A 24778-nucleotide genomic window follows, 5' to 3' on the forward strand; every position below is an offset into this window, starting at 1 on the left:
ATGTTGTACTAGGAGTCCAATGGCTACAATCCTTAGGTACAATAGGTTTTAATTTTCAATAACTTTTCATCAAATTTTCTACGGAAGGAAAGGAAGTTGAATTAAGGGGTATTGCAGGGAAACCAGGAAAGATAATCAACTCTAATGGTATGAAAAAGCTTCTAAAAAAGGAGCAAAGAGGTGTAATTGCACAATTATGTTCGGTAGATGTTTCCACATCGGAATCATCTATTTCTCCAGATCTCCAAAAAGTCCTGGACAATCATTCCAAGGTATTTGAGACTCCCAAAGGTCTCCAACCTTTGTGTGATCATGATCATGCTATTCATCTGATTCCAGGAAGTGTTCCTCCAAACATTAGGCTGTACAGATATCCCTATGTCCAAAAGAGTGAAATTGAACGTATGGTTGCAGAAATGCTAGAGGCTAGTATAATTCAACCGAGTCAAAGTTCTTTCTCTGCTCCAGTAGTATTGGTGCACAAGAAGGATGGATCATGGCGCATGTGTCTGGATTATAGGGAGCTCAACAAGCTCACTATTAAAGATAAGTTCCCCATTCCTGTCATTGATGAATTACTGGATGAATTGCCTGGATCAATTTACTTCACCAAGTTGGATCTTCGTTCAGGATATCATCAAATCAGAATGAAGAATGAAGACATTCCGAAAAAGGGATTTAGAACTCATGAGGGTCATTATGAATTTTTGGTCATGCCTTTTGGCCTTACCAATGCACCTTCAACATTTCAAGGTTTGATGAATTCAATTTTCAAACCATTCCTTAGAAAATTTGTGTTAGTATTTTTTGATGATATACTAATCTACAACAAGTCTTGGAAGGATCATGTTGAACATGTTGACAGGGTGCTACAACTATTGGAGGAGAAACAATTATATGCAAAAAGATCCAAATGTTTCTTTGGAGTCCAGGAGGTGGAATATCTGGGTCATATTGTATCTCATGAAGGAGTTAAGGTAGACCCTAGCAAAATTAAAGCCATTAAGGAATGGATAATCCCCACATCCATAAAGCATCTGCGAGGATTTCTCGGATTGACAGGGTATTATCGCAAGTTTTTTAGGAATTATGGGAGAATAGCAGCACCTCTAACAACATTATTGAAGAAAGATGCATTTTCATGGACTCCGGAAGCAAGAAAGGCCTTTGAACATCTTAAAGAGGCAATGTGCCAAGCACCGGTCTTAGCTACACCGGACTTCACAAAAACCTTTATTGTGGAATGTGATGCTTCAGGAAATGGAATGGTGTTGTTCTAATGCAAGATGAAAGACCCATTGCTTTTGAAAGTCGTCCAATCAAGGGAAAGTTTTTAAGCAAAGCTATTTATGAGAAGGAAATGTTGGCAATACTCCATGCACTTAAGAAATGGCGAACCTACCTAATGGGAAGACACTTCAAGGTAAAAATGGATCATGATAGCCTTAAATACTTTTTAGAACAAAGATTATCCTCTGAAGAGCAACAAAAGTGGGTCACAAAGATGTTGGGTTATGACTTTGAAATCATCTACAAAAAAGGGAAGCAAAATGTGGTGGCAGATGCACTCTCAAGAAAGGATGAGGATGTGGAAGCATTGTTGTGCGCCATTTCTATTATCCAACCAGGTTGGATAAACGAAGCAAGGGAGGAATGGAAGAATGATGAAGAAGTGTGGGAACTTATTCGAAAGTTACAACAAGATTCCAGTACGTCTGATACATTTAGCTGGCAAAATGATTCATTATGGTACAAAGATCGCTTATACCTCTGTAAGAATTCCCAGCTAAAACAAAAGATTCTTGTGGAATTGCACACTTCTCCCTTAGGAGGGAACTCAGTATTTTTAAAAACTTACCATAGGGTTAAGAATGACTTTTTTTGGGATGGCCTTAAATCAGATATTCAAAAGTTTGTGGCGGAATGTTTGGTTTGCCAACAAAATAAAGTTGAAACAATTAAGACACCGGGTCTATTACAACCTTTATCCATTCCAAGCCAACGTTGGGAGGAGGTTTCAATGGATTTTATCACAGGTTTACCCAAGTCTAAGGGAAAGAGTGTCATCATGGTGGTAGTTTACAGACTTACCAAGTATGCACACTTTTGTGCATTATCACATCCATTTAAAGCCAGTACAGTTTCTACTGCATTTGTGGAAACAATTCAAAATCTACATGGAAAACCAAAGATTATTGTAAGTGACAGAGATCCCATTTTCACTGGAAATTTTTGGACAGAATTATTTTCTTGTCTTGGTACTCAGTTAGCTCATAGCTCATCTTATCATCCTCAATCTGATGGGAAAACTGAGATAGTAAAAAAATGTTTGGAAGGATATCTTCGTTGCTTTGTATCTGATAAACAGACACAATGGGTCAAATGGTTGCCTCTGGCTGAATGGTGGTATAACACTTCCTTCCATACAGCAACAAAAATGACCCCATTTATGGCACTTTATGGGTATCAACCACCATCCATCACATCATATTTAAGAGATAATTCTAAGGTTCAGGCAGTGGAACATCACATCGAACATCAACAACAAGTCCTCCAACTCTTAAGGGATAACCTCGTGTTGGCACAGAATAGAATGAAACAACAGGCAGATCAACATCGCAGTGAAAGAAGTTTTGATGTAGGTGATTGGGTATTCCTACGGCTACAACCATATAAGCAAATGTCCCTCAAGCAAGCTAAGAAGGATAATAAATTATCACCAAAGTATTATGGTCCGTACAAGGTGTTGCAAAATATTGGTACTATGGCATACAAATTGGAGCTTCCTGCAGCTTCTCGATTGCACCCAGTTTTCCATGTTTCATGTTTAAAGAAGGTTATAGGCGACAAGCTCCCAGTTCAAAAAATATTGCCAAAACTTGACGAGGAAGGAAAAATTATATTGGAACCGGAAGCATTCACAGAAACAAGAACTCGACAGCTACGAAATCGATCAATTTCAGAGTATCTTATCAAGAAGAAGAACTTATCCGCTGAAGATTCCACATTGGAGGATGAGAATTTTATGCAGAAGTATCCAGAACTACTCAAGCGTTGAGGACAACACTTTTTTGAAGGAGAGGGGCATGTTGGGTCCCTATAATACTAGTGATTACCCCATTACTATTGTAGTTATACCCCTTATTAATATTGTTGTGCCCCTATTGCCCCCATATTGTTATTACTATGCCCCATAGAATCCCTCTATTGTTATTTTTGTGGCTTTATATTATTATTGTTAGGTCGGCTGGATTATATTGTGGCTCCTTAGACTCCTATATATAGAAAGGAGGTTTTGTCATTTGAATCATCGAAGAATTGTTCATTTATGTAATGTAAAGGAGGTTACCCCCTTGAAGAGGCTAAATTCTAAGGCGTTGATCTATCTTTTCTATCTTTTCTTGAGCTGGTTTCATAACAACCTCAAATGATTCCAAGAGGCACCCTAAAACCCCCTGCAGAATGGATTACAAAGTGGGAATCTCTTAGAAAATCTACTAGACCATCACCTGTAAATTCTTCTACAATTTTTACTTCTAAAGATGGAAATGTTCATACCATCTTCCCAGAGTCATGAGCTGAGCATCGTGGACCATCTATATCTATTTCCAAATCTGTAAATACTTCGCCTCCCATTTACTCAGTAGATCCCTCATTTTTAGAATCAATAAAAAATTTGGTCATGAATCATGTTGCCTAATATAGCAACCCTTTAGCTGTTGTTTGTGATCATCCTCACTGTTCCAAGACATACTGTCATTTTTCTTCACAGCCACCTACCCCTGATCTGAAATCACCCCTAGGTGACCTCAGGAAATTAATGAAGGTATTACAGAGTCATGCGCTGGCATATGCCTATGTTATTTTAGGCAACGGATCGATAAGATTACGAAATACACAAGCATTGGAAAACAGTAAGAGAAACACATCAAGAATATGCAAAAACACAACAATTTAATAAGGAGCTCACCCAATCCTCCTGGGCTACATCTCCTAGGCCAGCTTTCAGTGGTGGCCCTTTCTATTGTGTCTTTAAGCAGAGTTTTTACAATGAGGAGCTCAATTTGAGTCTCCTGTAACAGATGATGCTCAATAGGGTGGTACTTGGATTCCCCAAGCCACTAGAGTACATAGACTCCCCCTTACCGATTCTCGACCTCAACTGGTCTTAATGGGATAAGTCCAATCAGGTACTCAGTTCTCGACCAATATCCTCACAGGGATTGCTTGAAACTCTCAAGCCTTCTTGGTTCTGTCTGCTCAATGCTGCCTTAGCTCTGCAGGTCAGCTCGACTTCTCTATTCTTTGCTTCCTGCTTCACACTCTATTCTGTCTCCCCTCTTCTCTTTGTCTATTCATGGCTTAAATCCAATATGTCCCGTGACTGTTCGCTTCCTCTTCTGGCTCTTTGGATTTCCTGCCTCTGTCCGCTAGAATTCCCTACTTCTGTGTCATCGCCACTGTGTAATGTTTCACAAAGAGGTGGCCACTTCTCCCCTCAAGAATTGAGCACCAGATCTTCCTCGAACAGTCGTTATTTAGGTTATTCTGTGAAATGATTCATCTGCCAGCTCAATGGTCATGTCGAACCCCAAATTTTATATGCCTCAGCCTATTCTTCCGCCGAATCTGGTCCTCCATCGAGTGGATTCTCGGCCGTCGATCTGGGGCCTCCATATCCTATGGTCATCGCTTTTATCGCATGGGTGAACTGCTCGACCATTACCCTACGATGAGAGTGGTTTTCTCTCTCATCTGCCGGACATGCGTCATTCAATGTATGGCATCGCACGGTCCCCTGCCAAACCCATTTACCGCTTAAAAAGTTTGCGATATCCCGTCGGTTTTGGGCGCGGGACCTGCCTTTTGACGATTTGGGTATTTACGCATGGTTTTCCCTATTTTTCACATGACCAGATGCCAGGGATTTTCCTTCTCTAAGGTTTTTATGCTGCGATACACGATTAGCGCTAATCGCGTATCAGAAATGGCCTAGGTTTTTTGATCTGGACTCCCCAATTTCTAATTTTTGCCACTACGTGGTCTCCATGGGCCAACGGTTAGCGTGCTTTGATCGAGGGTCCTCATTGTTCCATGCTGGCTACAATTGCCACTGTCCAGAGGTCCTTACTGATAGCTTGTTGTTCACAATATTTTGGAGTTTGACATAATTTGAAATAGTCATAGAACTCTGATAAGTTTCAAGGATCCAATTTGGATCAACCCCACATGGTGATAATCAAGATGACAGAAATAGGATAAACATGATTACTTTTATACAAGATAAAAGTAAGTTTGAAGAGGATTACACTAAAACTCATCTCTTCAATATTATGAAGAGATAATCATATAGTCAATACAGTAGAATTCTCATAAAGGTCTAGGATTTAAATCCCATCATACAGGAAAAATCCTATGAAAAAAATTCCAAAAAATGTGGAAATTACTTCGAATAGTGAGATAATTGCTTTCCAAAAGATTTTCAAAGGAATTAGTCCATATGATCTAGAAGATGTATGGAAGAGGAAAATGCTCAACTGGGACATTTTCACATGCAAATCAGAAAATAGGTATATTTAAGAGCTGAAGATTATTCCCAAGTCTGAGAAGAAAATCTTCAACAAACAAAAGAATGAGGAATGGAAATATTGGATGAAGTCCAATAACTAGTGGATTTCTTTTTATGAATGGTATTACCCTTCCTCGAATCAGGTAGAAGAATCCTTAAGAAAACAGTTAAAAAATCAAGCAAAATAGAAGAGGATTCTTGATGTTAATAATTTTAATGAAGAAAAAATGGAATCTAATGCTCTCACAATTCCATATCCTTTAGTAAGCCCTGCTTTTTCTCCAAAAATACAGAAAATGCTGTCTAAACCAAACCTGCCCAAAAATTTGCAGGTCATAAGGATAAAGGGAGAAAAATTGGTGAAATAGATTTGCAATAGTTTGCAAGTAAATATGATTAGATCTGGATCCCCCCCAAAACATAAATGGGAACATTTTGATGGACAGATCTAACAGACAGAAAATTATTTTCCCCCTTGAAAATTTTTCATCAGACAATAGGATGGAAAAATTTATAAACTTTCTCCAGTCCAAACAGAAGATTCAACCAAAGAATCTGTCTTAGCTACAAACTGGATGAATCTTGCTCTTTCCAGTTTAGAAAAATTTCTAAGATCACAGCATAAGTCTATTGAAGAAATGAATAGTATTTTGAAAGAAATGATGATTATAATGCTTCAAAAACAAGATTGTGCTACTGTATGTTTAAATGAGAATATCAAAACTCTTGCAGAAAATGATAAACATATAGCTGAAAGTCTGGACAACCTCAAGTTATCCACAGAAAAGAAAATTCAAGATGTAACAATTATCCAAGGAAGAGAATTTTTCAAGGTTAATTCTAGTCTTGACATACTCAAAAGGAAAGTCTTGAATGTTTCTAATTCTGTTGATTCACTCAAAAAGAGACATCCGACAGACTCATACAAAACCACTACTCTTTTTAGTGAGCCTAACTCTCAGATTCCTTACACTACTTCATCCTCTATCTCTAGTCTCATAAGACAACCAACATAAATTGAGTTTCCAAAACCAAGGACTTCATATTCCTATACACCTTTTGCTGCACCCAGTTTATTTGGCCATCTAAAGCCAAATCCCTTAGCTTCTTCAAAAACAAATCCATCAGCTAGCTCTTCCTTCACTGAATGGATAAAGAAAAATGCTTCAGAAGATGAAGAAGACAAAGAAGAAAAGAAATGGTATGGAGACTTAGAAGAAAACAAAGAGACATGATTGAACAAACTTGAAATAAACAATGATGAGCCATCACTCGAAAGTCTTCAGGAATTTGTACAGAACTTTTCCCCTCAGGATAAGGCTCAGTTTAATATTCCTAATGAAGAAGCAGTTCATGCAACTACTTCTAGGTCTACATGGAATTCTACTTGGTCCCCTGCTCCAGATAGAAGGGACATGATGAAATATGAATATCATAAAGATTGGTCAACCTCCTCGACATATTCTTGGAATATTGATAACTGCACAGAAGCAGAAGTATCATCAGTCATTCACTCCATGTTGGTATGTTACAGAACATATATGGCTGATGATATTGGACCCATAATTTCTACAAGAAGGATCACTGGTGGGTTTTAGGGATCTTTATATTCCTGGTTAAAAGTAGAAACAATCAAAGATCCCCTATTACTGACCAATTTGGAAAATTCACAGGTAAAGAATGTAGATGGAAGTACTTACATGGATCCGTTTCCTTGACTTCCAGTAAACAATATGATTGGTTGTTTACTTTATTGCATTACTGTTAATTTTATTGGCTTTCCACGGATAAATAATGATTTCACTGCTATTACTCTTGTTGCTATGAAACTTCATAACATGAAACACTTTGATGAATACTTTAATGAGTTCTTGCATAGATTGCATACTTTGTCCGCAGAAATCATTCGTGAACCTAACTGGAAGGAAATATTTGTTTCATCCGTACCATTATGGGTGTCAACAACAATAGTCAGCAAATTGCCAGGAAGCATTGGTGACTACAAATTTGGAGTAATCAGGCAGGCAGTAAAAGCAATAATTGTTGAACTTTGCTCCCAAATGAAGATAGCTAGAGCAGCCACAAATCCAAAGAAGCCACATGGCTATCAAAACGGTGTAAACAATGGCACCTTTCTGCTCCAAAAAATTCAGAGGGGAGAGATGTGCGTGCTTATAGGAAAAATAAGCACACAACAAAGATTTTTTCAGGAAAAAGGGTCATACACCAAAAGAAGCTGAAAGATTACAAACAGACACAGCTATTTTCAAGAAAAAAGGAAGTTCAATGTTACCATTGTAACAAAAAAGGACACATTTATCCAAACTGTCCAAAATTGGGGAAAGAAAAGAATAAGAAGAAACCAGAAAAAGGTAAGAAGAAAGTCTTTTATAGAAATAAATCTGGTAAAGTAAACTATTTAAATCTTCCTGATAGTTGTGAAGAAATTACAAGTGAAGAAGAATTAGATTACATAAACAAATTTAACTCTGATTGTAATACTTCTGGCTGCGAAGAAGAATACTGCAATGATCCACATTGTGTATAATGTTTCAGAGACAATTGTGAATGCAATGACCCAGATGTCTGCCAATGTCATTCCTTGAATATGGTGAAAAATGCAGAAACTGATGAACATATTGGAAATCTTTTCACACAAATTATGGCAGCAACAGACCCACAATTGAAAGAAATGTATAAAGAGCTGTTGATTAATAACTTAAATTCTAAGAATGCCAGGCAAAGCAATCCTAACAAAGGATATGTACCTCCAGCTTCTCTTTTTACAGTAGAAGCCTTATCCCGACAATTCAGGCAGGAGGATTTTGGAGAAGATCTTCCCCAGACTTTTCCCAACATCCACCAGGCAATAACAGATCTAAGGAAAATAGTAAAAGAGAATAGAAGGCTTTGTATTGAAAGTCGCCAAGACTGCCAACTTAAGAAAATGAAAGTAGAACAACCTTTGACTTCTGCCCAGACACAGAATTGGACATTTCATCAGAAACCTTTTCCAGGTATACAGATTCAAGAACCCAACATTGATGATGAAAGGATAGGATTAGGATGCAATTAGATCAATGGAGATGTTATGTATTGCATTAAGTTAAAAGTCAAAATTGGTTCTAAAGTGGAATACTGGAAAGTCCTTATGGATACTCGTTCAAGATTAAATATTGTAAATAATGCAGTAGTTGATACTCATCTCAGAAGACCAATTACGTGTCTGAAAGTTACAACAGCCAGTGGAGATATCATCACTACTTCAGAGGTTACAGTTGATATTTTCCTAATTGAATCTATTGGAATAAATGTGGTTTGCCCAATTGTTATAGGGATGGACTGCACAATGTATTTGGGAACACCTTTCTTCCAGAACTTCCAAAAGCATGGAGCAAAATTTGATCAGCAAACAAAGAGATATGGTTATTTTCTTGAACTGGAAGGTAAAGAGCTGTTTTTTTTCCTTTTATAAATTCCATCTCTCCCAATAGAATAAGAAGGATTGAAAGGCTAGAAACCTTACTGTCAAAAATTCTAAAGAAAAAGGAGATTTTAAAAATTGATGAAAATATTGAACAAGGAAAATTTGACAGGGAGACAGGCAATCTGAAAAATAAATTTCTGGAATACTGCTCTAAAGACCCAAATGCCTTTTGGCATGTTCATAAACACGAAGTTGAGTTACCATTGAAAAGCGACTTCAGTGGTAAATTAAGAGGGTCGAAGGTTATTCCATTGAATCAAGAACAAATTATTCTTTGTAAAGAAGAGATTAAGAGCCTCTTACAGAAAGGCCTGACCAAGAAAAGTAAAAGTCCAATAGCCTGCTTTGCTTTTTATGTAAACAAACATGCAGAAATTGCTAGGGGAAAACCAAGATTAGTGGTAAACTACAAACCACTAAATAATCTATTAGATTATGATGCTTATTCCCTTCCAAAGCCCCCCACAATCATAACACAAATCTCCAAATCAAAGATATTCTCAAAATTTGATTTGAAATCGGGATTTTGGCAGGTAGGCATCAAAGAATCTGATAAATGGAAAACAACTTTTTCTATTCCTGAAGGTCATTTCGAATGGAACATAATGCCGTTTGGACTCATCAATGCTCCATTAGCTTTCCAACACATAATGGATGAGACACTTCTAGGTATGGAAGAATTTTTAAAGAAATACATTGATTATATTCTAATACATTCAGATGATAGACCATCTCACATTAAACATCTGAAACTATTTCTCCAGAGAATCAAAGAAAAAGGGATAGTCCTTTCTGCCCCTAAAATGAAATTGTTCAAGACTATGATAGAATTTCTTGGATACAATATCCAGTATGGTTCATATCAAGTAATCCAAAGAAGTCTAGATTTCATATATAATTTTGCGGATGAAATTTTAGACAAGACCCAATTGCAAAGGTTTCTAGCAAGCCTGAACTATGTATCTAAATTTCTTCATCATTGTGAACAAGAAAGGAAATTATTAAATAAAAGATTACAAAAAGATCTCATTCCCTAGAATGAAGATTGTACAAATGTAGTTAGGAAGATCAAAGACAAGATTCGCAGAATCCAATCTCTGTGTCTGATTTTAGAACAATGGAAGAAAGTAATTATGACTGATGCCAACAATATTGGATGGGGAGTTGTTCTTCATCAAGAAGATCCAGAAAAGAAAAGCTTGCTTGAAATATGCCAATACACTTCTGGGTTATGGTCTACATCCCAAGAAAATTGGGCCAGCCTCAAGAAAGAACTCAGAGTTGTCTGCCCAGGAATAGAAAAATTCAAATACTTTATCGTTTACACCAAATTATTGGTTAAGACAGATTTTCAAGCTTTAAAATTTGCAATTCACAAATGTGAATTTGAAGATGCTGCTATGGTAAGATGGGTAATGACTCTTAGTGAGTATGATTTGGAAATAGAATTTGTTCTTGGACATAAAAATTCTTTTGTTGACATGTTGTCAAGGGAATTTTTAGAGAAAAATTCTATTCACTCTTTATCATGCAATTTTATTAGAAGATCTGAGGAATTTGTTGAAATAGAAGGCAGATTGGGATGGGTCAGATATGATAAAAGAGTAAGCATTCTAGATCATGATGAAACATGGTACCCAGTATTTGAAATTCGATGGAGAGAGGGAATTCCTAGTCTTTGGACTTGGAATGATCAAGAGATTGAAAATGATCTTGCTATCAGTGAGTTAGATTATTTGGTCCATATAGGCAATATCTCCTATGAACTCTTTTATGAAGAAGATAATAGGATTGGAAACTGTAAGCTTACCATCAAGCAATTTAACAATCCTTTTAGGAGGACTGATTTTGATCCTAAAAGGCAGGAGAATGCCTTTTTCCAATGCATGAATTTAGAAAATATTTCCTCTAACTTCTTCTATCATCTACAATTTGATTTCAGGTACGAAGATTGGTCAATAGCAAGAATGAATCATGAAGATCCTTTTCCAACCTGGTTTCTCAGATGGTCGAAAATCTATGGACTCAGTGCTCTCTTGATAAAGCCATATGCTTTATGTCGACTAAATATTGATGGGTTTTCAGAACCACATGCACACTTGACAGGAATCTTGTAAAAACATGTCCAAGATATTGCCATGATCGGGGATGCTGATTTTATCAACACACTAAGAAGATGTGGACACACTCATTGGATTGTCACTCTTGAATTCACTACACAAAAGCTGTCAACCAACTAATATGGGACTCAAATGGAATACAATGAATTCCATCTGCAATCTGATCCAAAACAAAATCCTTTCATATCTATTAACCTTTTACAACCACCAGAAAATCATGATGATGAGATTTGGGAATCTAAAAAAGAAGTGAATGTGCAGTACTTCACAAATTATATTTTAGAAAGAGTCTGAAATCAGCATTATACACATTGCCAGATCACTCATTTTGTATTGTAAATCTGTCATGTCTTTCCCTGCTCACAGTGATGTAATGAAATTTGTTTGTATATTTCTTCGTAAAAAGAAATATTCGTCTATACAATTTTATTTTCTCGTAGGCTTTTGAATAAAAGTATCTATTGTGTAATCTGATAAATTTAAATCGTCCTTGATTCGGTCCCCATATGCCATTGGCTTTCCAAAAGTAAAATGGATGAGATAATGTGAATTGTCCTTTCACATCTGAATCTGTCAAGATTATATCTACTGTGTAATCTAATAATTTTAAATCATCCTTGATTCGGTCCTCATATGCTAGTTGGCTTTCCGAAAGGAAAAGGGATGAGATAATGTGAATTGTCCATTCACATCCAAATCCGTCAGGATACGTTACTTAGTGAAGAAGGTATCAGGGAGAGACAGGCCTATATAGGGGATTTTAACAAATAAGAAAAGGGGAGCTTTTTTTTGTTTTTTAGTGGGAGTTTGAGTTTGGAGGGCTTTGTAAGTTTGAGAGTTTGTAACCGACTATCTCTCGCCTCTGAATTTTTTGGAGCAGAAAGGTGCCATTGTTTGCATAGCAGCTGATAGCAATGCGGCTTCTTTGGGTTTTTGGTTGTTATAGCTATCTTCATTTGGGAGCAGAGTTCAACAATTATTGCTTTTACTGCTTGCCTGATTACTCCAAATTTGTAGTCACCAGTGCTTCCTGGCAATTTGCTGACTATTGTTGTTGACACCCAGAATGGTATCGGAGCCAAGTTGTATTTTGTCTGAGCATATCTCTTTGAGTTCGTTGATATCCTGAATAGGTCTTGTTACACTAAAAAATGTCACCTTGACTACTTACAGTTAGTATGGCTCCAATCAACAAGTCATGCTACCCTCTTAGGCAAGTCTCATGCCTCTGTTATCCATCTCAAACTCAAAGAAGAGAGAAAGTCTTGTAAAAATCATGTTTATCTCTGGGGTCGCAGGTTCTCTCTAGCCTTACCTGCGGGGACGCTGACCATGTTCACAAAATCCGCGTCCATAGACGCTCTGTATGTTAAGGGACAGGTGCGTCCCTCTGTAAAAGGCAAAATGCGCGAGTTTTATCTTGAAAAAGTTACTTGTGGTTACTTCTAGAACATTCTAGAGGTCGGTTTGATGAAATGGATGCGCCTCCAGTTGGTTCATGTATCTCTATTAAGGGGGAACTTATCCCATCAATAAGGGAGCTATCCCACCCATAAAGGGGGATGATCCCATTGATAGTGGACCTGAATAACCTCTTTACAGCACTATAAATGAAGGCATTGAGCCAGAAGGAGAGGAGGTTGGAGCTATACATTTTCTTTGGGTAAATGCTGCAGGATTTAGGTCTTCCATTAGAGCCTTTGTGAGGAGAGATTGTCTTCACTTGATTCTACTTGGGAGAGGGTGAGCTTTGTCAAAGTAGAGGAAAACCCTTGATGGACCCTGGAGGAATTTGCACAACACAAGGCCAGGTTGTAAGAGTTTCTTTGTTTCGTTATTAATACAAACTGGTTTATTTTTCTCAATAGCTTGTGTTAATGAGTTATTTCATGTGTTCCTTGGTCTGCATGTTGAATATATGTTTTATTATATGAAATGCAAGTGCTTGGTAATTGTTTGATTGTTTTGGTTGCAGGATTGACTTGAAGGAGGAGCTCATCCGGATCGTCAAGAACGGACTTCAACAACAGCGTTTTGGAATAAGGTAAGCCTAAACACTTGTAGTTTTCATGTTGTAAAAGGTGTATTTAGAGAAAGATCACTCCATTTTGTCTTGTTTGTCATTAGAATGTCTTAGACTTCTAGGAAGGTCAGTCGTGTCCGCACCCTTGACAGATTCCGTGTGACAGGTCTGTAGTATGTTATGCCGTGTGGAATGCACTTGAAGACGTTGAAGGACTTGGATGTAGAACTTGAACTTTTGTTATAAGAGAAAGCCGCAAAACCAACTCTGTTTACGATCATATTTTCAGGGATAATCGGTATTTACTTTTGAGACTCATAGATTTCTGTTTCGTACAATTTATTTTGATCCGTTGTATATATATATATATATATATCACTCTGTATAATTTTCTCTATATTATGGATTCTCATCCTTCTACTAGTTCGCGTCATGAATTTGGTGATAAGTCATTCGAACAAATTTTAAAGGAACATGAAGATGCAGATATTGTAAGGCAAAGCTCTCTTGCACATGCATCTGTTATACAAGAAAAGTCTGCTAATTTATTTTTTGAACCTATTCCTTCTGGATCTTGGTCCCTTCCAAAGATAGATTCGAAAAAAGTTTACAAGAGTTTAGGATTACTGGAAACTATCCAGTTTTGGAGATATAAGGTCAAGGAGGAAGTACTGCAAACTACCTCCAATAATAATATCCTTCATTATTTAAACATTATCAATCAAGCTGAATTTGACGCTGCCCGGAAATCAGGTTATAATTTTGACCATTTTGGACACGTCCATGTGGGGATTCAACCTCTACATAGGAAAGGACAAGATGTTGCCTTTTTCTCTTGTATATTTGATCGATGATGGAGAGCGTTTCCTAAAGCTCTCATCGGTGGTTACCAAGGTACTCTTTCCTATGGCCCCGCATCATGGTCTTGTGTCCCTGATTTTTCCATAGCCCTTACAGATCCAAATGCAATAAATTCTCTCATGTGTGGATTACAGACACATGGATATGATGACTTTGATGATCATAGCAAAAATATTGCCATCTCGTGGTCTTATGTTGTAAAATTTTACAAAAAAAATACTCCTTCAGTAGTTAAATCTGTTTCCTAATAGTCAGAATTCAATACATTAATCACTCATGATTATGGAATGAATCTCACAGCACCCCAAATGATTCCAAGAGCCGCCCTAAAACCCCGTGCAGAATGGGTTACAATGTGGGAATCTCTTAGAAAACCTACCAGACCATCACCCATAAATTCTTCTACAATTTTTACTTCTAAAGATGGAAATGTTCATACCATCTTCCCAAGGTCACGAGCTGAGCATGGTGGACCATCTATATCTATTTCCAACTCTGTAAATACTCTGCCTCCCATTTACTCAGTAGATCCCACATTTTTAGAATCAACCAAAAATTTGGTCATGAATCATGTTGCCTCATCTAGCAACCCTTTAGTTACTGTTTGTGATCATATTCACTATTCCAAGGCATACTATCATATTTCTTCACAGCCACCTACCCCACATGGTGATAATCAAGATGACAGAAATAGGATAAACATGATTATTTTTGTACAAGATAAAAGTAAGTCTGAATAGGATTACACTAAAACTCGTCTCTTCAATATTCATGAAGAGATAATCATACAGTCAATACAACATAATTCTCATAAAGGTCTAGTATTTAATGATTATTTTTGTACAAGATAAAAGTAAGTCTGAATAGGATTACACTAAAACTCGTCTCTTCAATATTCATGAAGAGATAATCATACAGTCAATACAACATAATTCTCATAAAGGTCTAGTATTTAATGATGGATCTGAAATCCGATCATACAGGAAAAATCATATGAACAAAATTCCAAAAAATGTGGAAATTCCTTCAGATACTGAGATAATTTCTTTCCAAAAGATTTTCAAAGGAATTAGTCCATATGATCCAGAGGATGTATGGAAGAGGAAAATGTTCAACTAGGACATTTTCACACACAAATCAGAAAACAGGTATATTGAAGAGCTGGAGCTTATTCCCAAGTTTGAGAAGAAAAGCTTCAACAAACAAAAGAATGAGGAATGGAAAAATTGGATGAAGTCCAATAACTAGTGGATTTCTTTTTATGAATAGTATTACCCTTCCTCAAATCAGGTAGAAGAATACTTAAGAAAACAATTGAAAAATAAAGCAAAACAGAAGAGGATTCTTCATGTTAATAATACTATTGAAGAAAAAATGGAATCTAATGCTGTCACAATTCCATCTCCTTTAGTAAGCCCTAATTTTTCTCCAAAAATACAGAATATGTTGTTTAAACCAAACCTGCCCAAAAATTTGCAAGTCATAAGGATAAAGGGAGAAAAATTGGTGAAATAGATTTGCAGCAGTTTGCAAGTAAATATGATTAGATCTGGATCCCCCCCAAAACATAAATGGGAACATTTTGATGGACAGATCTATCAGACAGAAAATGATTTCCCCCCTTGGAAAAATTTTGTCATCAGACAATAGGATGGAAAAATTTATAATATTTCTCCAGTCCAAACAGAAGATTCAACCAAAGAATCTGTCTTAGCTACAAACTGGACGAATCTTGCTCTTTCCAGTATAGAAAAATTTCTAAGATCACAGCATAAGTCTATTGAAGAAATAAATAGTATTCTGAAAGAAATGATGATTAGAATGCTTCAAAAACAAGGCTATGCTACTATATGTTTAAATGAGAATGTCAAAACTCTTGCAGAAAATGATAAACATATAGCTAAAAGTCTAGATAACCTCAAGTTATCCAGAGAAAAGAACTTTCAAGATGTAACAATTATCCAAGGAAGAGAAATAGTCAAGGTTAATTCTAGTCTTGACATACTCAAAAGGCAAGTCTCAATGTTTCTAATTCTGTTGATTCACTCAAAAAGAGACATCTGACAGACTCATACAAAACCAATACTCTTTTTAGTGAGTCTCACTCTCAGATCCCTTATACTATTTCATCCTTTGTCTCTAGTCTCATAAGACATCTAGCAGAAATTGAGTTTCCAAAATTAGGGACTTCATATTCCTATATACCTTTTGCTGCACCCAGTTTCTTTGGCCATCTAATGCCAAATCCCTTAGCTTCTTCAAAAACAAATCCATCAGCTAGCTCTTCCTTCACTGAATGGATAAAGAAAAATGCTTCAGAAGATGAAGAAGACAAAGAAGAAAAGAAATGGTATGGAGACTTAGAAGAAAACAAAGAGACATGATTGAACAAATTTGAAATAAACAATGATGAGCCATCACTAGAAAGTCTTGAGGAATTTGTACAAAACTTTTCCCCTCACGATAAGCTCAGTTTAATATTCCTAAAGAAGAAGTAGTTCATCCAACTACTTCCAGGTCTACATGGAATTCTACTTGGCCGCCTGCTCCAGACAGAAGGGACATGATGAAATCTAAATATCATAAAGATTGGTCAGCCTCATCAACATATTCTTGGAATATTGATATCTGCATAGAAGCAGAAGTATTATCAGTCGTGCACTCCATGATGGTATGTTACAGAACATAACTGGCTGATGACATTGGACCCATAAATTTTACAAGAAGGATCATTGGTGGGTTTGAGGGATCTTTAGATTCTTGGTTAAAGCAGAAACAGTGAAAGATCCCCTATTGTTGACCAATTGGGAAAATTCATAGGTAAAGAATGCAGATGGAAGTACTTACATGGATCCGTTTACCTCACTTCCAGTAAACAATATGATTGGTTGTTTACTTTATTGCATTACTGTTAATTTTATTGGCTTTCCACGGATAAATAATGATTTCACTGCTATTACTCTTGTTGCTATGAAACTTCATAACATGAAACACTTTGATGAATACTTTAATGAGTTCTTGCATAGATTGCATACTTTGTCCCCAGAAATCATTCTTGAACCTAAATGGAAGGAAATATTTCTTTCATCCTTACCATTATGGGTGTCAACATCAATAGTCAGCAAATTGCCAGGAAGCATTGGTGACTACAAAGTTGGAGTAATCAGGCAGGCAGTAAAAGCAATAATTTTTGAAATCTACTCCCAAATGAAGATAGCTAGAGCAGCCACAAATCCAAAGAAGCCACATGGCTATTAGCAGCTATGCAAACAATGGCACCTTTTTTCTCCAAAAAATTCAGAGGGGAGAGATGTGCGTGCTTACAAAAAAATAAGCATACAACAAAGAATTTTTCAGGCAAAAGGGTCATACACCAAAAGAAGCCAAAAGATTACAGATAGACACAATTATTTTCAAGAAAAAAGGAAGTTTAATGCTACCACTGTAACAAAAAAGGACACATTTCTCCAAACTGTCCAGAATTGGAGAAAGAAAAGAATAAGAAGAAACCAGAAAAATGTAAGAAGAAAGTCTTTTATAGAAATAAATCTGGTAAAGTAAACTGTTTAAATCTTCCTGATAGTTGTGAAGAAATTACAAGTGAAGAAGAATCATATTACATAAACAAATTTAACTCTGATTCTAATACTTCTGACTCCGAAGAAGAATACTGCAACGATCCACATTGTGTAGAATGTTTTAGAGACAATTGTGAATGCAGTGACCTAGATATCTGCCAATGTCATTCCTTGAATATGTTGAGGAATGCAGAAACTGATGAATAGATTAGAAATATTTTCACGCAAATGATGGCAGCAACAGACCCACAATTGAAAATTTTTTATAAATAGCTAAAGATTAATAACTTAAATTCCAAGACAACCAGGCAAAGGAATCCTAACAAAGGATATGTACCTCCAGCTTCTCTTTTTTCAGTAGAAGCCTTGACCCGGAAATTCAGGCAACAAGATTTTGGAGAAGATCTTCCCCAGACTTTGCCCAGCATCCACCAGGCAATAAAAGATCTAAGGAAAATAGTAAAAGAGAATAGAAGGCTTTGTATTCAAAGTCACCAAGACTGGCAACACAAGAAAATGAAAGAAGTACAACCTTCGACTTCTGCCCAGACACAGAATTGGACATTTCATCAGAAAAATTTTCCAGGTATACAGATTCAAGAACCCAACATTGATGATGAAAATGATGATGAAAGGATAGGATTAGGATGCAATCAGATCAATGGAGATGTTATGTATTGCATTAAGTTAAAAGTCAGAATTGTTTCTAAAGTGGAATACTGGAAAGTCCTTATGGATACTAGTTCAAGATTCAATATTGTAAATAATATATTAGTTGATACTCATCACTACTTCAAAGGTTCCAGTTGATATCTTCCTAACTGAATCTATTGGAATAAATGTGGTTTGCCCAATTGTTACAGGGATGGACTACAAAATGTATTTGGGAACACCTTTCTTCCAGAACTTTCAAAAGTATGGAGCAAAATTTGAACAACAAACAAAGATATATGGTTATTTTCTTGAACTGGAAGGTAAAGAGCTGTTTTTTCCTTTTATAAATTCCAACTCTACCAATAGAATAAGAAGGATTGAAAGGCTAGAAACCTTACTGTCAAAAATGGAAAAGAAAAAGGAGATTTTAAAAATTGATGAAAATATTGAACAAGGAGAGTTTGACAGGGAGATTGCCAATCTGAAAAATAAATTTCTAGAATGCTGCTCTGAAGACCCAAATGCCTTTTGGCATGTGCATAAACACGAAGTTGAGTTACCATTGACAAGTGACTTTAGTGGTAAATTAAGAAGGTTGAAGGCTATTCCAATGAATCAAGAACAAATGATTCTTTGTAAAGAAGAGATCAAGAGCCTCTTATAGAAAGTACTGATCATGAAAAGTAAAAGTCCAATAGCCTGCTTTGCTTTTTATGTAAACAAACATGCAGAAATTACCAGGGGAAAACCAAGATTAGTGGTAAACTACAAACCACTAAATAATCTATTAGATTATGATGCTTATGCCCTTCCAAAGCCCTCCACAATCCTAACACAGATCTCCAAATCAAAGATATTCTCAAAATTCGATTTGAAATCGGGATTTTGGTAGGTAGGCATCAAAGAATCTAATAAATGGAAAACAACTTTTTCTGTTCCTGAAGGTCATTTCGAAAGGAACATAATGCCATTTGGACTCATCAATGATCCATCAGCCTTCTAGTGCATAATGGATGAAACATTTGAAGGTATGGAAGAATTTTTAAAGAAATACATTGATGATATTCTAATACATTTAGATGATATACCATCTCACATTAAACATCTGAAACTATTTCTCCAAAGAATCAAAGAAAAAGGGATAGTCCTTTCTGCACCTAAAATGAAATTGTTCAAGACTACGATAGACTTTCTGGGATACAATATCCAGTATGGTTCATATCAAGTAATCCAAACAAGTCTAGATTTCATAGATAATTTTCCAGATGAAATTTTAGACAAGACCCAATTCCAGAGGTTTCTAGGAAGCCTGAACTATGTATCTAAATTTCTTCATCATTGGCACAAGAAAGGAAATTATTAAATAAAAGATTACAGAAAGATCCCTTTCCCTGGAATGAAGATTGTACAAATGCAGTTAGGAAGATCAAAAAAAGGATTCGCAGAATCCAACCTCTGTGTCCGATTCAAGAACAATGGAAGAAAGTAATTATGACTGATGCCAGCAATAGTGGATGGGGAGCTGTTCTTCGTCAAGAAGATCTAGAAAAGAAAACTCACTTGAAATATGCCAATATGCTTCTGGGTTATGGTCTACATTCCAAGAAAATTGGGCCAGCCTCAAGAAAGAACTCAGAGCTGTCTGTTTGGGAATAGAAAAATTCAAAGACATTGTCATTTACACCAAATTATTGGTTAAGACACATTATCAAGCTTTAAAATTTGCCATTCAAAAATGTGAATTTGAAGATGTTGCTATGGTAAGATGGGTGATGAATCTTAGTCAGTATGATTTTGAAATAGAATTTGTTCCTGGACATAAAAATTCTTTTGCTGACATGTTGTCAAGGGAATTTTTAGAGAAAAATTATATTCACTCTTTATCATGAAATTTTATCAGAAGATCTGAGGAATTTGTTGAAATAGAAGGTAGACTGTGATGGGTTAGATATGATAAAAGAGTAAGAATTCTAGATCATGATGAAACATGGTACCCAGTATCTGAAATTCGATGAAGAGAGGGAATTCCTAGTCTTTGGACTTGGAATGATCAAGAGATTGAAAATGATCTTGCTATCAGAGAGTTAGATTACTTGGTCCATATAGGCAATATCTCCTATGAACTCTTCTATGAAGAAGATAACAGGATTGGAAAATGCAAGCTTACTATCAAGCAGTTTAACAATCCTTTTAGGAGGACTGATTTTGACTCTGAGAGGCAGGAGAATGCCTTTTTCCAATGCATGAATTTAGAAAATATTTCCTCTAACTTCTTCTATCATCTACAATTTGATTTCAGGTATGAAGATTGGCCAACAAAAAGAATGAATCATGAAGATCCTTTTCCAGCCTAGTTTCTTAGATGGTGGAAAATCTACGGACTCAGTGCTCTCTTGATAAAGCCATATGCTTTATGTCAACTAAAGATTGATGGGTTTTCAGAACCACATGCACACTTGACAGGAATCTTGTACAAACATGTGCAAGATATTGCCATGATCGGGGATGCTGATTTTATCAACGCACTAAGAAGATGTGGACACACTCATTGGTTTGTCGCTCATGAATTCACTGCACGAAAGCTATCAACCAACAAATATGGGACTCAAATGGAATACAATGAATTCCATCAACAATCCGATCCAGAACAAAATCCTTTCATATCTATTAACCTTTTACAACCACTAGAAAATCATGATGATGAGATTTGGGAATCTGAAAAGGAAGTGCATGTGCAGTACTTCACAAATTATCTTTTAGAAAGATTCCGACATCAGCATTATACACATCCCCAGATCACTCATTTTGTACTGTAAATCTGTCATGTCTTTCCTTGCTGACAGTGATGCAAGGATGTTTGTTTGTATATTTCTTCGTAAAAAGAAATATTCATCTGTACATTTTTCTTTCCTCGTAGGCTTTTGAATAAAAGTATCTACTGTGTAACCTGATAAGTTTAAATCGTCCTTGATTAAGTCCCCATATGCCATTGGCTTTCCGAAAGGAAAAGGGATGAGATAATGTGAATTGTCCATTCACATCCGAATCTGTCAGGATACCTTACTTAGTGAAGAAGGTATCAGGGAGAGAGAGGGTTATATAGGGGAGTTTAGCAAAGAAGAAAATGGGAGTTTTTTTTTAGGAGTTTGAGTTTGGAGGGCTTTGTAAGTTTGAGAGTTTGTAACCGACTATCTCTTGCCTCTGAATTTTTTGGAGCATAAAGGTGCCATTGTTTGCATAGCTGCTGATAGCCATGCGGCTTCTTTGGATTTGTGGTTGCTCTTGCTATATTCATTTGGGATCAGAGTTAAATAATTATTGCTTTTACTTCCTGCCTGATTACTCCAAATTTGTAGTCACTAGTACTTCCTGGCAATTTGCTAACTATTGCTGTTGACACCCAGAATGGTATTGGAGTCAAGTTGTATTTTGTCTGAGCATATCTCTTTGAGTTCGTTGATATCCTGAATAGGTATGTAGTCTATTATGTCGTGTGGAATTCACTTGAAGACGTTGAAGGACTTGGATGTAGAACTTGAACTTTTGTTCTAAGAGAAAGCCACAAAACTAGCTCTGTTTACGATCATATTTTCAACGATAATTGGTATTTACTTTTGAGACCCACAGTTCTATGTTTTGCACAAGTTATTTTGATCCACTGCATATATATATCTATATATCTATATATATATATATATATATATATATCACTCTGTATATTTTTCTCTATATTATGGATTCTCGTGCTTCTACTAGTTTGCGTCATGAATTTGGTGATAAGTAATTTGAAGAAATTTTCAAGGAACATGAAGATGAAGATATTGTAAGGCAAAGCTCTCTTGCACATGCATCTGTTATACAAGAAAAGTCTGTTAATTTATTTTCTGAACCTGTTACTTCTGGATCTTGGTCCCTTCCAAAGATAGATCCGAAAAATGTTTACAAGAATTTAACATTACTGGACACTATCCAGTTTTGGAGATATAAGGTCAAGGAGGAAGTACTGCAAACTACCTCCAATAATAATATCCTTCTTTGTTTAAACATTATCAATCAAGCTGAATTTGATGCTACCTGGAAAGCAGGTTATAATTTCGCCCATTTTGGACATGTCCAAGTGGGGATTCAACCTATACATAGGAAAGGACAGGATGTTGCCTTTTTCTCTTATATATTTGATCGACGATGGAGAGATTTTCCTAAAGATCTCATTGGTGGTTGCCAAGGTACTCTTTCCTATGGCCCTGCATCATGGTCTTGTGTCCTTGATTTTTCCATAGCCCTTAGAGATCCAAATGCAATAAATTCTCTCATGCTTGGATTACAGACACATGTTTATGATGACTTTGATGATGATAGCAAAAATATTTCCATCTAGTGGGCCGCTATTGTAAAATTTTATAAAAACACTACTCCTTCAGTAGTTAAATCTGTTTCCTCACAGTCAGAATTCACTACATTAGTCACTCATGATTATGGAATGAATTTCATAGCACCTCAAATGATTCCAAGAGCCACCCTAAAACCCCCTGCAGAATGGGTTACAATGTAGGAATCTCTTAGAAAACCTACCAGACCATCACCTGTAAATTCTTCTATAAGTTTTACTTCTAAAGATGGAAATGTTCATACCATCTTCCCAGAGTCACGAGCTGAGCATGGTGGAACATCTATATCTATTTCCAACTCTATAAATACTCTACCTCCCATTTACTCAGTAGATCCCACATTTTTAGAATCAATAAAAAAATTGGTCATGAATCATGTTGCCTCATTTAGCAACCCTTTAGTTGATGTTTGTGATCATCCTCACTGTTCCAAGACATATTGTCATTTTTCTTCACAACCACCTACCCCACATGGTGGTAATCAAGATGACAAAAATAGGATAAACATGATTACTTTTATACAAGATAAAAGTAAGTTTGAAGTGGATTACACTAAAACTCGTCTCTTCAATATTCATGAAGAGATAATCATACAGTGAATACAACAGAATTCTCATAAAGATCTAGGAATTAATGATGGATTTGAAATCCCATCATACAGGAAAAATCCTATGAACAAAATTCCAAAAAATGTGGAAGTTCCTTCAGATAGTGAGATAATTACTTTCCAAAAGATTTTCAAAGGAATTAGTCCATATGATCCAGAAGATATATGGAAGAGGAAAATGTTCAACTGGGACATTTTCACACAAAAATCAGAAAACAGGTATATTGAAGAGCTGAAGCTTATTCCCATGTCTGAGAAGAAAAGCTTCAACAAACAAAAGAATGAGGAATGGAAAAATTGGATGAAGTCCAATAACCAATGGATTTATTTTTTAGAATGGTATTATCCTTCCTCATATCAGGTAGAAGAATCCTTAAGAAAACAATTCAAAAATCAAGCAAAAAAGAAGAGGATTCTTGATATTAATAATTTTATTGAAGAAAAAATGGAATCTAATGCTGTCACAATTCCATCTCCTTTAAAACCAAACCTGCCCAAAAATTTGCAGGTCATAAGGATAAAGCGAGAAAATTGGTGAAAGAGATTTGCAGTAGTTTGCAAGTAAATATGATTAGATTTGGATCCCCCTCAAAACATAAATAGGAACTTTTTGATGGACAGATCTATCAGACAGAAAATGATTTTCCCCCTTGGAAAAATTTTGTCATCAGACAACGAAAATTTTATAAACTTTCTCCAGTCCAAACAGAAGATTCAACCAAAGAATCTGTCTTAGCTACAAACCGAACATATCTTGCTCTTTCCAGTTTAGAAAAATTTCTAAGATCAGAGGATAAATCTATTGAAGAAACGAATAGTATTCTGAAAGAAATGATGATTAGAATGCTTCAAAAACAAGATTATGCTACTGTATGTTTAAATGAGAATGTCAAAAATCTTGCAAAAAATGATAAACATATAGCTGAAAGTCTGGATAACCTCATGTTATCCATAGAAAAGAAAATTCAAGATGTAACAATTATCCAAGGAAGAGAAATTGTCAAGGTTAATTCTAGTCTTGACATACTCAAAAGGCAAGTCTCGAATGTTTCTAATTCTGTTGATTCACTCAAAAAGAGACATCCAACAGACTCATACAAAACCACTACTCATTTTAGTGAGCCTCACTCTCCGATGCCTTATACTATTTCATCCTCTATCTATAGTCTCATAATACAGCCAACATAAATTGAGTTTCCAAAACCAGGGACTTCATATTCCTATACACCTTTTGCTGCACCCAGTTTCTTTGGCCATCTAAAGCCAAATCCCTTAGCTTCTTCAAAAACAAATCCATTAGCTAGCTCTTCCTTCACTGAATGGACAAAGAAAAATGCTTAAGAAGATGAAGAAGACAAAGAAGAAAATAAATGGTATGGAGACTTAGAAGAAAACAAAGAGACATGATTGAACAAACTTGAAATAAACAATGATGAGCCATCACTCGAAAGTCTTGAGGAATTTGTACAGAACTTTTCCCCCTAGGATAAG

The 24778-nt window shown here is 36.0% G+C and overlaps 1 long non-coding RNA gene across 1 annotated transcript; it reads left to right on the forward strand.

Moving 5' to 3' along the window:
- The first annotated feature begins 11848 nt into the window (after positions 1-11848).
- LOC149210996 (uncharacterized) lies at positions 11849-13515 on the forward strand. The gene is made up of 2 exons (XR_016252327.1): positions 11849-12309; positions 13366-13515. It is a non-coding gene; the product is annotated as an uncharacterized LOC149210996 (long non-coding RNA).
- The last annotated feature ends 11263 nt before the right edge of the window (positions 13516-24778 follow it).

The sequence above is a fragment of the Pinus tabuliformis genome, chromosome 1_2 (assembly GCF_031772625.1).
Source record: "Pinus tabuliformis cultivar Carrire ecotype Pingquan chromosome 1_2, CPIR1, whole genome shotgun sequence".
Classification (NCBI taxonomy): domain Eukaryota; kingdom Viridiplantae; phylum Streptophyta; class Pinopsida; order Pinales; family Pinaceae; genus Pinus; species Pinus tabuliformis.